At 39.7% G+C, this 15,050-nt stretch overlaps 1 long non-coding RNA gene across 1 annotated transcript in view; it reads left to right on the top strand.

The window, feature by feature from the left end:
• Nucleotides 1-15,050, top strand: part of LOC135230830 (uncharacterized) — a 38,166-nt gene that overhangs the window by 12,063 nt on the left and 11,053 nt on the right. The window contains exon 2 of the long non-coding RNA XR_010321602.1: nt 12,510-12,580. This is a non-coding gene — a long non-coding RNA (uncharacterized LOC135230830). The remainder of the gene's footprint in view (nt 1-12,509; nt 12,581-15,050) is intronic.

Genomic DNA, 15,050 nt, shown 5'->3' with positions numbered 1-15,050 from the left:
GATTCTGTTCCATTGGTCAATGTATCTCTCATTGTGCCAGTGCCACGTTATCTTGACCAATGTAGCTGTAGAGTAGGTTCTGAGCTCAGGTAGTGGGAAGGCTCCTACTTTGTTTTTTTTTTCAGTAACGCTTTACTTATCCTGGGCCTTTTTCCTTTACATAGAAAGTTAGTGATTAGTTTTTCAGTCTTGTTAAAATATGCTATTGGTATTCGAATCAGGATTTCATGGTATTTGTAGATTGCTTTGGGTAGAAATGACATTTTCACAATGTTGAGCCTGTGTATCCATGAGCATGGTATATTTTTCCATTTTTTCAGGTCTCTTGGTTTGTTGCAGTAGTGTTTTCTAGTTTTCTTTGTTATAGGTCTTTTATGTCCTTTGTTAGATTTATTCCTATTTTACTTTTTTAGGGGCTATTATAAATGGTGGAAACACTGGTGGTGTAGTGGTTAAGTGCTACGGCTGCTAACCAACGGGTCGGCAGTTCAAATCCACCAGGTGGATAAATGGTATTGTTTTTCTGATTTTCTTTTCTTTGTTCTCTTTATTGGTATGTAGGAATCCAACTGATTTTTGTATGTTTATCTTGTGCTATTCTGTTGAATCTTTTTATTAGTTTCCGTAGTTTTGTTGTGGAATCTCTAGGGTTCTCTATGTGTGGTATTTTATCATCCGTGAATAGGGATAGTTCTACTTCTTCCTTGCTAACTTGGATACCCTTTATTTCTTTTTCTGCCTTATCGCTCCCATTAGGACTTCCAGCACAATGTTAAATAGGAGTGGTGATAAAGGGCATCCTTTTCTTGTTCCTGTTATCAAGGGGAATGTTTTCAGACTCTCCTCATTGAGAATATATTGGCTGTTAGTTTCATATGTTGTTGTTATTAGGTACCATCGAGTTGATTCCGACTCACAGCAACCCTATGTATGACGGAACAAAACAGTGCGTGATACTATGCCATCCTCATGATCATTGTTATTCTTGAGCCCTTGTTGCACCCACTGAGTCAGTCCATCTCATTAAGGGTCATTCCCTTCTTCGCTGACCCTCTACTTTACGAAGCGTGATGTCCTTCTCCAGGGACTGATCCCTCCTGATAACATGTCCAAGGTATGTGACACAAAGTCTCAGCATCCTTGCTTCTATGGAACATTCTGGCTGTACTTCTTCCAAGATAGATTTGTTTGTTCTTTTGAGTGCCCATGATATATTCAGTATTCTTTGCCAACACCATAATTCAAAGGCATATATTCTTCTTCAGTCTTACTTATTGTCCAGCTTTCACATACATATGAGATGATTGAAAACACCACACCTTCCATTAGGCTTACCTTAGTCCTTAAAGTGACATCTTTGCTTTTTTAGCACTGTAAAGAAGTCTTTTGCAACAGATTTGCCCAGTCCAATGTGTTGTTTGATTTCTTGACTGCTGCTGCCATGGGTGTTGATTGTGAATCTAAGTAAGATGAAATCCTTGACAACGTCAATCTTTTCTCCATTTATCATGATGGTGCTTATTGCTCCAGTTGTGAGGATTTTGTTTTATGTTGAGGCTGTGATCTTTGATCTTTATCAGTAAGTGCTTTAAGCCCTCTTCACTTTCAGCCAGTAAGGTTCTGTCATCTGTATAACGCAGGTTATGAGTCTTCCTCCAATCCCAATGCCACATTCTTCTTCATATATCCTGGCTTCTCAGATTATTTGCTCAGCATACAGATTGAATAAGTATGGTGAAAGGGTGCAACCCTGATGCACACCTTTCCTGACTTTACACCACATAGTATCCTCTTGTACTGTTTGAATGACTGCCTCTTGATCTGTGTATGGGTTCCTCAGGCAAACCATTAAGAGTTCTGGAATTCACATTCTTGCCAATATTATCCATAATTTGTTATGATCTACGTGGTCAAATGCCTTTGCATAGTCAATAAAATACAAGTAAACATCTTTCTGGTATTCTCTGCTTTTAGCCAGGATCCATCTGACATCAGCAATGATATCCCTTGTTCCACATTCTCTTCTGAATCTGGCTTGAATTTTTCAGTTACCAGTTGATGTACTGCTGCAGCTGCTTTTGAATGATGTTCAGCAAATTTTATTTGCATGTGATATTAATGATGTTGTTCCATAATTTCTGCATTCAGTTGGAATCACTTTTCTTTGGAATAATCATAAATATGATCTCTTCCAGTCAGCCGACCAGGTATCTGTCTTCCAAATTTCTTGGCATAGACAAATGAGCACTTCCAGCGCTGCATCTGTTTGTTGAAACATCTCAATTTTTATTCTGTCAATTCCTGGAGCCTTGTTTTTCGCCAGTGTCTTGAGTACAGTTTGGAATTCTTCCTTCAGTATCATTGATAATTGATCATATGCTACCTCCTGGAATGATTGAACATTGTTCAATTCTTTTTCCTACAGTGACTCTGTATTCCTTCCATCTTCTTTTGTTACTGCTTGTGCCTTTCAGTATTTTCCACATAGAATCCTTCAGTATTGCAATTTGAGGCTTGATTTTTTTCTTCAGTTCTTTTAGTTTGAGTAATGCTGAGTATGTTCTTCCCTTTTGGTTTTCTGACTTTAGGTCTTTGCATATGTCATAATTCTTTGTCTTCTCAAGGCTCCCTTTTAAATCTTCTGTTCAACTCTTTGATTTTGCCATTTTTTTCTTTTCCTTTAGCTACTCTACCTTTAAGAGGAAATTTTGTATAGATGGCCCTTATTATGCTGAGGAATTTCCCTTCTGTTCCTATCATATTGAGAGTTAATTTCAGGAATGGATTTTGAACTTTATCAAATGCTTTTTCTACGTTGATTGACCTGATCATGTGATTCATTTATTTTATTAATGTTCTGGATTACATTGATTGGTTTTCTAATGTTGACCCATCCTTGCATACCTGGTATGAATCCCACTTGGTAGTGGTGTTTTTTTTTTTTTTTTAAGCAGGTGCTGAATTATATTGGCTAGATATTGTTGAGGACTTTTGCATCTACATTCAGAGAGATATTGTTCTGTAATTTTCTTTTTTTGTGGTGTCTTTGCCTGGTTTTGGTATCAGGTTTATGTTGGTTTCATAGAAAGAATTCAGAAGTATCCCTTCCTTTTCTGTGTTCTGAGATAGTTTGGGTGATACTGGTGCAAGCTCTCTGAATGTCTGGTAGAATTCTCCAGTGAAGCCATCTGGGTCAGTACTCTTTTTTGTTGGGAGTTATTATTATTATTACCTTTCAATACTTTGTTGTGGGTCTGTTCAGATTTTTTACCTCAGTTTATATTAATTTAGGTAAGCAATTTGCTTCTAGAAATTGTCCATCTCCTCTAGGTTTTTAAATTTTTGGAGTAGTTTTTCATAGTACTCTGTTATGATCCTTTTTATTTCAGATGGGTCTGTTATAATGTCCCACATTTCATTTCTTTTTTGGGTTATATGCTTCCACTCCAGTTGTTGTTGTTGTTGTTTTGTTTTGTTAATTTGGCCCATGGCTTGTCGATTTTGTTGATCCTTTCAAAGAAAAAAAATTTTTTTAATTAATTTTTATTGTGCTTTACTTGAAAGTTTACAAATCAGGTCAGTCTCTCATACAAAAATTTATATACACCTTGCTACCCAAAACCCAACACCTTGCTATATGCTCCTAATTGCTCTCCCTCTGATGAGATAGTACAGTACTTCCCTCTACTGTCTCTCCTCATGTCCATTCGGGTAGCTTCTGGCCCCCTCTGCCCTCTCATCTCCCCTCCAGACAGGAGATGCCAACATAGTCTCATGTGACCACTCGATCCAAGAAGCTTGAAGAAACAACTTTTGGTTTTGTTTATTCTTTCTATTGTTTTCTATTCTCTATTTCATTTATTTCTGCTGTGATCTTAATTATTTTCTTTCTTGTGGTAGCTCTGGTCTTCTTTTGCTTTTCTCTTTCTGTTTGTTTGAGTTGTAGGGTTAACGTTTTGATTTTGACCCATTCTTTTTTTGATGTGTTCACCTATTGCTAAAAATTGGCCTCCGAACGCTGCCTTTGTTGTGCCCCATAGGTTTTGGTATGATGTGTTTTCATTCTTATTTGATTCTAAAAATTTTTTTATTTCATCTTTCATTTCTTATATTACCTGGTGCTTTTTAAGCAATGTGTTATTCAGTTTCTGTGTATTTGCTTTTTTTTCCCTTGCTCTTCTTGTTATTGATTTCTACTTTTATGGCGTTATGATCAGAGAGAATGCTGTGTATTATTTAAGTGTTTTGGATTTTATTGAGGATTGCTTCGTGACCTAAAATGTGGTCTATTCTGGAGAATGTTCCATGTGCACTGAAAAAGTGTATGCTTTGCTGCTGTTGGTTGGAGTTTTCTATGAAGTCAGTTTGATTTATTTTGCCATACGATCATCTTTATCTTTCTTGGATTTCTTTCTAGATGTTCTGTCCTTTACCGAAGAGTGCTGTGTTGAAGTCTCCTATTATTATTGTGAAACTGTCTATTTCTCTTTTCAGTGCTGTTGGAATTTGTTTTATGTGTTTTGGAGCCCTGTCATTTGGTGCATCGATATTAAGGTTATGCCTTCATGATGGATTGACTCTTTATCATTATATAATGTCCTTCCTTATCTTTTATGGTGGATTGTATCTTAAAATCTAGTTTATCTGAGATTAGTATTGCTACTTCTGCTCTTTTTTGGTTACTGTTTACTTGATACATATTTTTTTCATCCTTTGACTTTAATATATTTATGTCTTTGTGTCTAAAGTGTGTCTCTTGTTGATGGCAGATTGATAAAAATAAGATTGATGGGTTGCACTATTTTTTATCCATTCTGCCACTCTGTCTCTTTTCAGGTGCATTAAGCCATGTATATTCAGCGTGATGATCAATAGGTATGAGTTTATTGCTGTCATATTGTTGTGCTGTTTTTTTTTGTGTGTGTGTGATGCCAACATTTTCTTTGTTCCTCTTACTTTCCTGTGCTAAGTTTCTTTTCTTTGGGGATTTTCTTTTTTCTTTGTTATTATAGGTTTTGTGTTTACTGAGTCTGTTTTTCTTCTTTTTTATTCTGATGAGTAAATTTGCTAACTATCTTTTTGGTTACCTTGAAATTTACCCCTATCTTCCTAAGTTTGAACCATTCTTTTATTAATTGATATTGCCTTGACTTCCTTAAAAAATTGAAAATTCTATACCTACACTGTTTATTCCCCCTTTTGTTGTTTTGATGTTGTTGTCATTTACAGATTGACCTCTATATTTCCCTGTTTTAAGTCTTTTAGCTTCGTTTTATTATTGAGAGCTCTTTACCTAGGTTGGTATCTGTCTGATTGTGTCCTGTGTCCTGTGTCCTAGATTCTGGATATTGTCTGTTTTTTTTTTTTGCTGTTGTAGTTCTCTAACCAAAGGAGTCCCTTTATTATTTCTTGTACAGTTGATTTGGTTTTTAAAAATTCCCTCAATTTCTGTTTATCTGGAAATGTCCTAATATCACCATCATATCTGAGAAAGAGTTTTGCAGGATACATTATTCTTGAGTGGCAATTTTTTTTTTTTTCCTTTCAAGGTTTTATATATGCCATCCTACTGCCTTCTTGCCTGCATAGTTTCTGCCAGGTAATCAGAGCTTAGTCTTGTGTTTCACCTGTGTCACTGACTTTTTGTTTTTCTCTAGCTGTTGTCAGGATTGTTTCTCTGTCTTTGGCTCTGACAAGTGTGATTATATGTCTCAGTGACTTTCTTTTGGGGAATCTATTGTATATGGGGTTTGTTGAGCTTCTTGGATGGTCAGCTTTTTGTTTTTCATAATAGTTTGGAAGTTTTCTGCCAGCAAATCTTCAAGTCTTCTCAGTGTTTTCCACTTTATTTTTTCCTTCCGTACTGAAACTCTGAAAACATGCAAATTTTTGCTCTTGATTGTATCCTGCGTAACTCTTAGGTTTTTTTCATTGTTCTTCATTTTTTTCTCTGTTTTTTCCTCACCGAAAAAAAAAAGTCATCCATAGATTTGTCTTCAATCTCGCTGATTCTGTCTTCCATTGTTTCAAATTTGCTCTTAAAACCATCTATTCAGTTGTCCATTTCGAAAATTATGTTGTTTATCTTTTGGATTTCTAGTTACTGTTTTTGTATGATTTCTAATTTATTTATTTATTTTGACATTTCACTGTTGTGTTATTTCTGTCTTAGTCATCTAGTGCTACTATAACAGAAATACCACAAGTGGATGGCTTTAGCAAAGAGAAATTTAATTTTTTTTTAGTAGGCTAGAAGTCCAATTTCAGGGCGTCAGCTCCAGGGGAAGGCTTTTTCTCTCTGTCGGCTCTGGAGAAAGGTCCTTCTCATCAATCTTCCCCTGGACTAGGAGCTTCTCTGCACAGGGACCCCAGGTCCAAAGGACACGCTTTCCTCTCAGTCCTGCTTTCTTGGCGGTTTGATGTCCCCCCCTGCCCCCTGCTCACTTCCCTTTACTTTTTATCTCTTGAGAGATAAAAGGTGGTACAAGCCACACCCCAGGGAAACTCCTGCTATATTGGATCAGGAATGTGACCTGGGTAAGGGTGTTACAATCCCACCTTAATCCTCTTTAACATAAAATTACAGTCGTAAAATGGAGAACAACCACACAATACTGTGTATCATGGCCTAACCAAGTTGACACATATTTTGGGGGGACACAATTCAATCCATGACAATTTCCCTGAATTCTTACATTGCTTTGTTTGTGTTTTACCTGATTTTTGCTATGTTTTCATTTGTTTTTTTCTGTGTTTTCCATGATTTCATCTATTTTTTCCTTGAATTTGTGTTTTCCTTAATCTCTTTTCCAACCTTTCAGGGAGCCCTACATATTAGCCTTTTGAATTCCATATCAGGTAGTTCCACTGTCTTATCTTCTACCAGAAGGTTGTCTGATTCTTTATTTTGGTCACTTGTCGCATCCATCTTATCCTTCTTTTTTATGTTTTGATATTATCAGCTGCCTCTGAGACATTATGATCTTATTTTGTGTATTTGTTGATTGTATGTTAGTTTGTTTCTCCCTGCTTCTTTGTTTTGTTTTGATATGTCAGGGCGGTTGGGCCAGGCACGCTTTCCTGTGGGCTTCTCTGTGGGCAGAATAGCTCTTACCATCTTGTCCAGGTGGGCAGGACAAGAGCAGGCAGAGTGAGCCTGATTCACTGTACACCAGTTTGGTGATGTGGCTGAGGATGGACTGAGTTGGCACTATCTGCATCCTGATTGTTGGTCCAGTGGTGTGGTAGCATTCACAGCCCCACACCAGATAGGCAGAGATGTCAGATGGGCATAGCATGGGCTCACTTCCCTGCATTCAGCAACTGGTCAAGTGGCTGGAGGGGAGGGCAGTGTGGGCCTGATGCTGTGGGGAGCATGACCTGGGGATTCTGTAGCCATGGTGACCTGGCAAGGGCTGGTAGGAACAAGAGGTGGCATATGGGGCTAGGTGAGGGGAAGAAATAAAAGAAAAGAAAGAGAAAGTAAAAAGAGGGATCGCTGACCAGTGGGTACAGGGTGGACCTGGGGGCTGACAGGAAGGGGAAGAGGTGGGTGGTAGAATGTGGCCAGCCAGCTGCTCTCTAGCTGTAGCAGTGCTGTTTGGCCCTTTTGGAAGGGATAAAGTTAGTGTTGAGGGATAGGTTGGCAGGAGAGAGAAAAGGTAGAAAGAGGAAAAGAAAAAAAATGTCATGGTGGGAACTGGTTGGGGGGGTTGTGGGGACCCAGGGCAGTGGTGGTCCAGTGGCTCTTTAGCCACAGTGATGCGTACAGGGTTCGGTGGACGGGAGAAAGAAAAGGAAGATAGGAAGAAAAATGATGCTGTGGGCGCTGGTGGATGGGCCAAGTAGGGGCAGGTAGGAGCCGGTAGGGGTGGGTGGGAACCATGGTGGCAGCTGGCTCGTGGCTCTCTACCTGTGGCAATAGGGCTTGGCCTGGTGGGAAGTGGTAGAGATGGTGTTTGGGGCCAGGTAGGAAGGAGAAAGAAAATGAAGAAAGGGGAAAAAGGGGGGAAAAAAAATGGCATGGCAGGCGCCAGTGGGTGGAGGTGGAAGGAACCCAGGACAGTGATGGACCAGTGGTTCTCTACCTGCAGTGGAGCAGCGTGGCCTGGTGGGAAGGCGTAGAGGTGGGGTATGGGTCTAGGTGGGAGGGAGAAAGAAAAGGAAGAAATGGAAAAAAAAATGGTGTTGCAGGAGCCAACAGGTGAGAGGGGGTAGACCCGTGCTTGTGGTGGGCTAGTATTCTCTAGCCAAGGCAGTGCAGCATGGCCCATTGGGAAAGGATGGAGGTGTTGTACTGGGCAGAGGGTGAGTGGTAGGGAAGTGTGTTTATCTTGTTGCTGGGTGCTCTGTCTCCTGTTGGGAGCTCTGTGAAGTTGCCTTCCCGTACTCCCTCTCCAGGGTTGTTGCTGGCTGTGCTCCAAGATGGCGACGTTGCGCCATGTTAGTTGGCAGGGGACCTCTGCTCGTATCTCTCCTCATTCACTATTTTTCTTCAGTTTCTTCTTCCATTCGGTGCTTGATCTTAGATGCTTAGAGTTCCAGGCTTGACATTTGTATCTGTTTTACTTAGTTTTTTGGGTTTTTGCTGCAGAAGGATGGCACGATGCATCTGTCTAGGGTGCCCTGCTGGCTCCATCTCTCAAGCTTTTTTCTTAAGCAGTGTTTTTTTTGAACATCTGTGTATGCTGTGTTCTATTCCAGGTACTTCATGCATGTAATTGCATGTCAATGTGGTTGACTTTATGGTAGATCACTGCTTCCGGGGATAGCTTTATTTTTCTTGAACTGAATAGTAAACTTAGGTGAAAAAAAGCAGTAAGAAACTCTGAGAAATTTTTTAAAAAGAGAGAAAAAATGTGCTCTTTCCCTTTTCTTCCCTTACATGTGACCTGGCTCTTTTCCTAGGATGAACACAGACTCTTCGGTTTCCAGGAATAAGAATGAGAACAGCTGTATCTTTACTTCTTTTCCATTTTTTTCATATACTGCAGTCCAAGTTAATGTGTATGAACATCCAAGACATTCATGACAACCTTTGGCATTGCAGAGAACTATGCAGATATTTTGCCTGCTTATAGTGGCAACACTTTATTTGTGCTTAAATATCATAGTTTATTGGTAAAACTTCTAGCCAAGTGGCTTTGGGAGTATAACATTCCACAGAATCTGGCCTTATTGTGGGAAGAGTACATGCAACACCACAGATAATCCAATAATGATCACTCCTCCTAACTCTTCAGTCCGTCTTTTTTAAGAGATAAAACAGAAAACTGTATCTGATAATATGAAACTGTCTCATAAAAGTATGATGCTATTGACCCAATAGCCCCTGCACCTTGACTTTATTTTTGGTTGCAGGGGTGGAATAATCCATTGGGATGATTCATTCTATCCTTTTTATCAGTTCCTCTTGTGACTGACAGCAAGATTTGGTCGGATGACCAGGTGAGATTAGCCACAAAAGCAAATCCTCAGATCCCATAGCGTTGGGTACTGCGAAACGGTAAAGTGGCCCTATACTAATTATATAGAAATAAACTGCTCCCTTTAAAGCAAAGTGTTGTTCAAAGTTGGTAGGTAGTTAATAAATTTACAGCCACAAGTATTTATTAGCCACTTTTTTTTTTTTTTATTATATGCATCTTGCTAAATTCTGGAGATAAAATGATGAATAAGACAGACATAAGCTCTGCTTCCATGGGGTTTACAGTCTTGGAGTGAAGAGAAACATCGACCAAACTCAGTGCTGTTAAGTTGATTCCAACTCATAGAGACCCTGTAGGACAGAGTACAACTGCCCCATAGAGTTCCCAAGGAGTGCCTGGTGGATTTGAACTGCTGACCCTTTGGTTTACAGCCATAGCACTTAACTACTACACCACCTGGGTGTTCCATCGAACAAAGAATTAGATAAATAATTAATTACATTTGTGGTAATGCCACAAATGAACAGTATAGGGTGCCATGGGTGAATATAATATATAAGATATAATTATGATATATAGGCTGTGTAAGAATAATAATATGATCCAGACTGGTCTTAGGTGATGGTAGGGGGTGAGGATCAGGGAAGACTTTCCTGAGGAAATGCCCACCACGTAGCATCATGTGGAAAAAGTTTATGAAGCTGTTACCTTGAATACCTTGGCTTTTAGGAGTTTGTACCACCCAGAGACTCCTGAATTACTTTTTCTTTTGAAATATGTCCACGTGTCTTTCTTTAGGTGGTGCCCACGTTCTTCTGTTTGCCGTAATACTCACCACTCTCTTTCATCTCTGACTGCATTACCTATTTGTTGTTGTTGTTAGGCGCCATCGAGTGGATTCCACTCATAAAGACTCCATGTGACAGAGTACAGTTGCCCCGTAAGATTTCCTAGGCTGTAATCTTTATGGGAACAGATTGCCAGATCTTTCCCCCATGGAGTCTGTGGGTGGGTTCGAATCACCAACCTTTTGATTAGCAGCCTACCACTTAACCGGTTGTGCCACCTTGTCTCCTTGCGTTACCTATTTATAATACCCAATTTGTATTATATGCCTGGTCCCCTCGTTACCACTTCCTTAGTTTATAAATAGAGCAAAGAGAAAGAGACTTTGCCATTACCACTCTTACCTTTGGAAACCCAGATGGGTGTAGTGGTTAAGAGCTACAGCTGCTAACCAAAAGGTCGGCAGTTCAAATCCACTAGGTGCTACTTGGAAACTCTGTGGGGAAGCTCTATTCTGTCATGTAGGGTTACTATGAGACTCTTACCTTTGCCTGTTTCTCAAAGAGCAGACCTTGATTTTGAGTAATATCTTGTTATAGATGAAGTTGTTTTCTCCTCTGGCCAAAGAAAAAAAGTTAACATCAATGAAGGGAGACAGTAAATATTTGTTGAATGAACTTTTGATGACTTTGATGACTATTTTTATGTTGCAAAGTCCAAGTACAGAGTTATGGAGGTATTGAGGCAGGGATTCTTTTTTATTTATTTAATTTTTATTTTGCTTTAAGTGAAAGTTTACAAATCAAGTTGGACTCTCATACAAAAATTTATGAACACCTTGCTATATACTCCTAATTGCTCTCCCCCTATTGAGGCAGCACACTCCTTCCCTCTATTTCTTTTCAACTCCATTCAGCCAGCTTCTGACCCTCTCTACCCTTTCATCTCCCCTTCAGATAGGAGATGCCAATATAGTCTCATGTGTCTACTCGATCCAAGAAGCTCATTCTTCACCAGGATCATTGTCTATCCCATAGTCTAGTCCAATCCCTGTCTGAAGAGTTAGCTTTAGAAATGGTTCCTGTCTTGGGCTAACAGAGGATCTGGGGACCACGACCTCCGGGGTCCTTCTAGTCTCAGTCACAACATTAAGTCTGGTCTTTTTATGAGAATTTGGGGTCTGCATCCCACTTCTCTCCTCCTCACTCAGGGGTTCTTTGTTATGATTCTTAAGCTTTGTCCCCCATGGACAAGTCTCAGCATCCTAGCAAAAGAAGTGGCTCAGTGGGGAGAACAAAAGGAAACTTACAGGGAGTGGAACTCAGTTTTGAATATCTCTGGAACAAAACCCTCTTTTTCTCACAGTCTCTGGTTGCTCATTCCTCTGTCATTCTCCCTCAGGCTCATTGTCTCCCCGTTAAAGAGGGACCTTCTGCATCTTCTACTTTATAAGTATGTTACGATTATAATATTTTTGTGTTGCCTGGAACATGCATTCAATTTATCCCTTCTCAAATCTTGATTGAATGCACGTGATGTGCCAGGCACTGTTGTAGGTACTGAGGATATGGCAGTAGATAGAGCAGGTGAGGTCCGTACATACCTACTACGTAAAAACCTACTATGTCAGCTAGTGGTAAGTGCTACAAAGGAAATAAGGCAGGATAAGAGAATAAAAATAAAGTAACAAGAGTGCTAACTGAGATAGAATGGGCAGGGAAGAGCCCTCTGAGGCAATTTTTCAGCAGAGTCCTGACCGAAGCAGGCATTTTAATTGATTTGATCATCAAGCTTATTGACCTCAAAAAGTCTTTCTGTTTATTTGTATGTTATTTTTTGGAGTTGGTTGGTGAGATGCTTCACTTGCTTGCCTAGAAGGATCTTAAAGAGAGAGAAAAGGATTGAGAGGAAAAACAAGAGATGATATTGCTAATTCTTGCCACATGTCTTCTTTTACACTCTTGCCCTTCTTTTGAACATTATCCCTACATTTTAGAGGAACAGAAAAATTATGGCACCTGTGTTAAGTTAGCAAGTAGTCCATGTCTGTAAGTTGTAGTGCTGTTCTCATGTGGTACTCATACTTTTCATGTAGATTTGTAATTAATTTCTGAATTTAGAGTAAAATAATTAAGACGGTCTAATGAATAAAAAAGTAATGCAACTTTTCATTCTAATTGAAACATTCTTTTTATAAAATTAAATGGAGATAAATAATTTGCAGGCAATTACTCAGTTTACTGTGTGAGATTTTTAATATGAGCGTTCAGTGCAGTGTTTCTCTTTAACTTATAGGTACTGCTATTGATTGACATCCAAGTCTCCTACATCAACACCAACCACGAAGACTTCATCGGCTTCGCAAAGTACGTGAGACGTTTGATTGTCATACGCATTCCTCCTTCCTGTTTTGTATAGAAAACACATTGCAAATTTCCACTACACCCCTACCACTTGAGAGTGCAGTCTGTGTTAAGATTAGCCCCAGTCTTCCTCCTTAGGGAGCCTGAGCCTCATGGTCATGTGGCAGGGGTATTCACTGTTCTCTCGATAAAGTGACTGGCTCCTTTATCACACAGCATGTGAAATCTTAGGTGTCTTAGACACTCGTTGTTTTGGGACGATGATCTGCAGTTTGTACTTGAACTCCCATAAATGTGCAGTAACAGATGCACATTTAACATTTGTTTGGGGACAATTTCTTACATAAATTTGAAATATCAAGTGCAATTCACAGGATACAAGTGATCTCAACTTCCCTAAATCAAAATGTAGAGGCCTATTTTCTTTTTCAACACTCCCTTTCGAATTTAGGTGTAATCTTGTGGAATGAACAGTCTCTTTTCTATAAAGTGTATATGCTTTATATGTTGTGGTTGTTGTTGTTGAGTGCCATTGAGTCGGTTCCAGCTCACCAACCCTATTACAACAGAACAAAGCACTGCCTGGTCCTGTGTCACGCTCATAATCAGTGCTATGCTTGAGCCCATTGTTGCAGCCACTGTGTCAATCCATCTCTTTGAGGGTCTTCCACTTTTTCACTGACCTTCTACTTTACCAAGCATGATGTCCTCCTCCAGGGACTGATCCCTCCTGATAACACATCCAAAGTACATGAGACGAAGTCTCACCATCCTCACTTCCAGGGAGCATTCTGGCTGTGCTTCTTCCAAGACAGACTTGTTCTTTCTTCTGGCAGTCCGTGGTATATTCAGTATTCTTTGCCAACACCATGATTCAAAGGCATCAGCTCTTCTCTGGTCTTCCTTGTTCATTGTCCAGCTTTCGCATGCATATGAGGTGATACATGCTTTATATGTACTTGTGTATATACTGTAATTCCTCATAGATGTGGCCATGTAGACATTAGCTTATTCAGGGTTGGTTATTCACCATGTGACGTTTTCAAGACCCTGATTTCTCCTGCCCTTAAATAAAACCAGTTTTTGTTTACTTTTGAAGAACCTTGATTCTAACTCTCAAATGTATTTACGGCATGTAAGTGGTTCCAACTTCAATTATATAAAATATAAACAACAACAACAAAAAACCTCATGGCCATCAAGTTGATTCGGACTCATAGTGACCCTATAAGACGGAGTAGAACTGCCCCATAGGGTTTCCGAGGAGCACCTGGTGGATTCAAACTGCCGACCATTTGGTTGGCAACTATATTTCTTAAGCACTACACCACCAGGGTTTCCAAATGTACATTTACTTGAATTGTGTATTCAAGAGCAGGGACAAATAAAATGCATCAAAATGTAAAACTAATCTATTTAGTTATATCCTGACCTAGAAGAAGCAAACCAAAGTGTTAGAAGAAGAAACTCAACAGTGGCCCGAGGAACTTAGATGCATGTTTCGGGAAGAAAAGGCCTTCTTATTCAACAGAACATTGTGCCACTCTTACTGGCATGTAGTTGTGACGGCCTAACAACAGCGTATGGGTATTTCGCATCCATTGGCTATTACTACTGTGTGCTAGGTTCATTTGCTCAATCTTTTCCTGCCTGTGACACACATATAAACTGTTAGAACACAGTGATAAGTAAGTTCCCTTGTCTAGTTGTCTTCCTAGCCACACTGCCCATCCCACCTTCTAGACAGGTGTTTCTTGCACAGGCATTTCACAGAGACCTGCCGCCTTTCTCTTCTTGCCCCCATGACTCTCACCATCTCTGCTGCTCATTTTCTTCTGCAAAGTCACCAGTGGAAGAAACTGAGACTCTAATCTGCCTCTGTGTCCCTAGGCCTGCGAGGTGGATCTGAGAATTTCTGCTGGCTCCCACCATGGTCTGAACTCCATGTGGCCCGTGCCAAGCTCAACTCCAGTTGCTGTGAGCTGGGGGGTGGGAAAGTAGGGGTCGGGGAGAAGAAAGAAAAAGAAAAAAATGTTTTTGCCTTTTAGGGGTTTACTTAATATTTGAACAGTATAGAGAAGCACATGTAGAAATTTAAACTGACTCTCCATTTATCTCACTCGCCCTTTCAGGAGTTTCTAAAACAAACAAACCCTTGTGTCGTTTCAAACAACAGGAATGCTGCCTTTAATGTTGATTTTTTATTGATAACAAATGTCAGTTAAGTTCTTATTAAAAGGTAACAAATGCAGATGTAGAGCTGGCATGGTAACTTAGAAGTGGAAAGAACACTGCAGTGCGGCCTTGTGGTACCTCATTCAGGGGGGCATGTGGAGAAGGCGGCGATCAGTTTGGGAAGATTTAAGCTGTAAGTTTTTTGTGATGTGGCCAGAGCTACAGTTTAAATCCCACCACCCACTTTTCTTGAAACATTTTTTTTTCTAGATTACCCTTTTAATTTTTTTTTAAAAGA

Source organism: Loxodonta africana, chromosome 3 (assembly GCF_030014295.1).
Source record: "Loxodonta africana isolate mLoxAfr1 chromosome 3, mLoxAfr1.hap2, whole genome shotgun sequence".
Lineage (NCBI taxonomy): Eukaryota > Metazoa > Chordata > Mammalia > Proboscidea > Elephantidae > Loxodonta > Loxodonta africana.
This window is presented reverse-complemented; position numbering and strand designations above follow the sequence as displayed.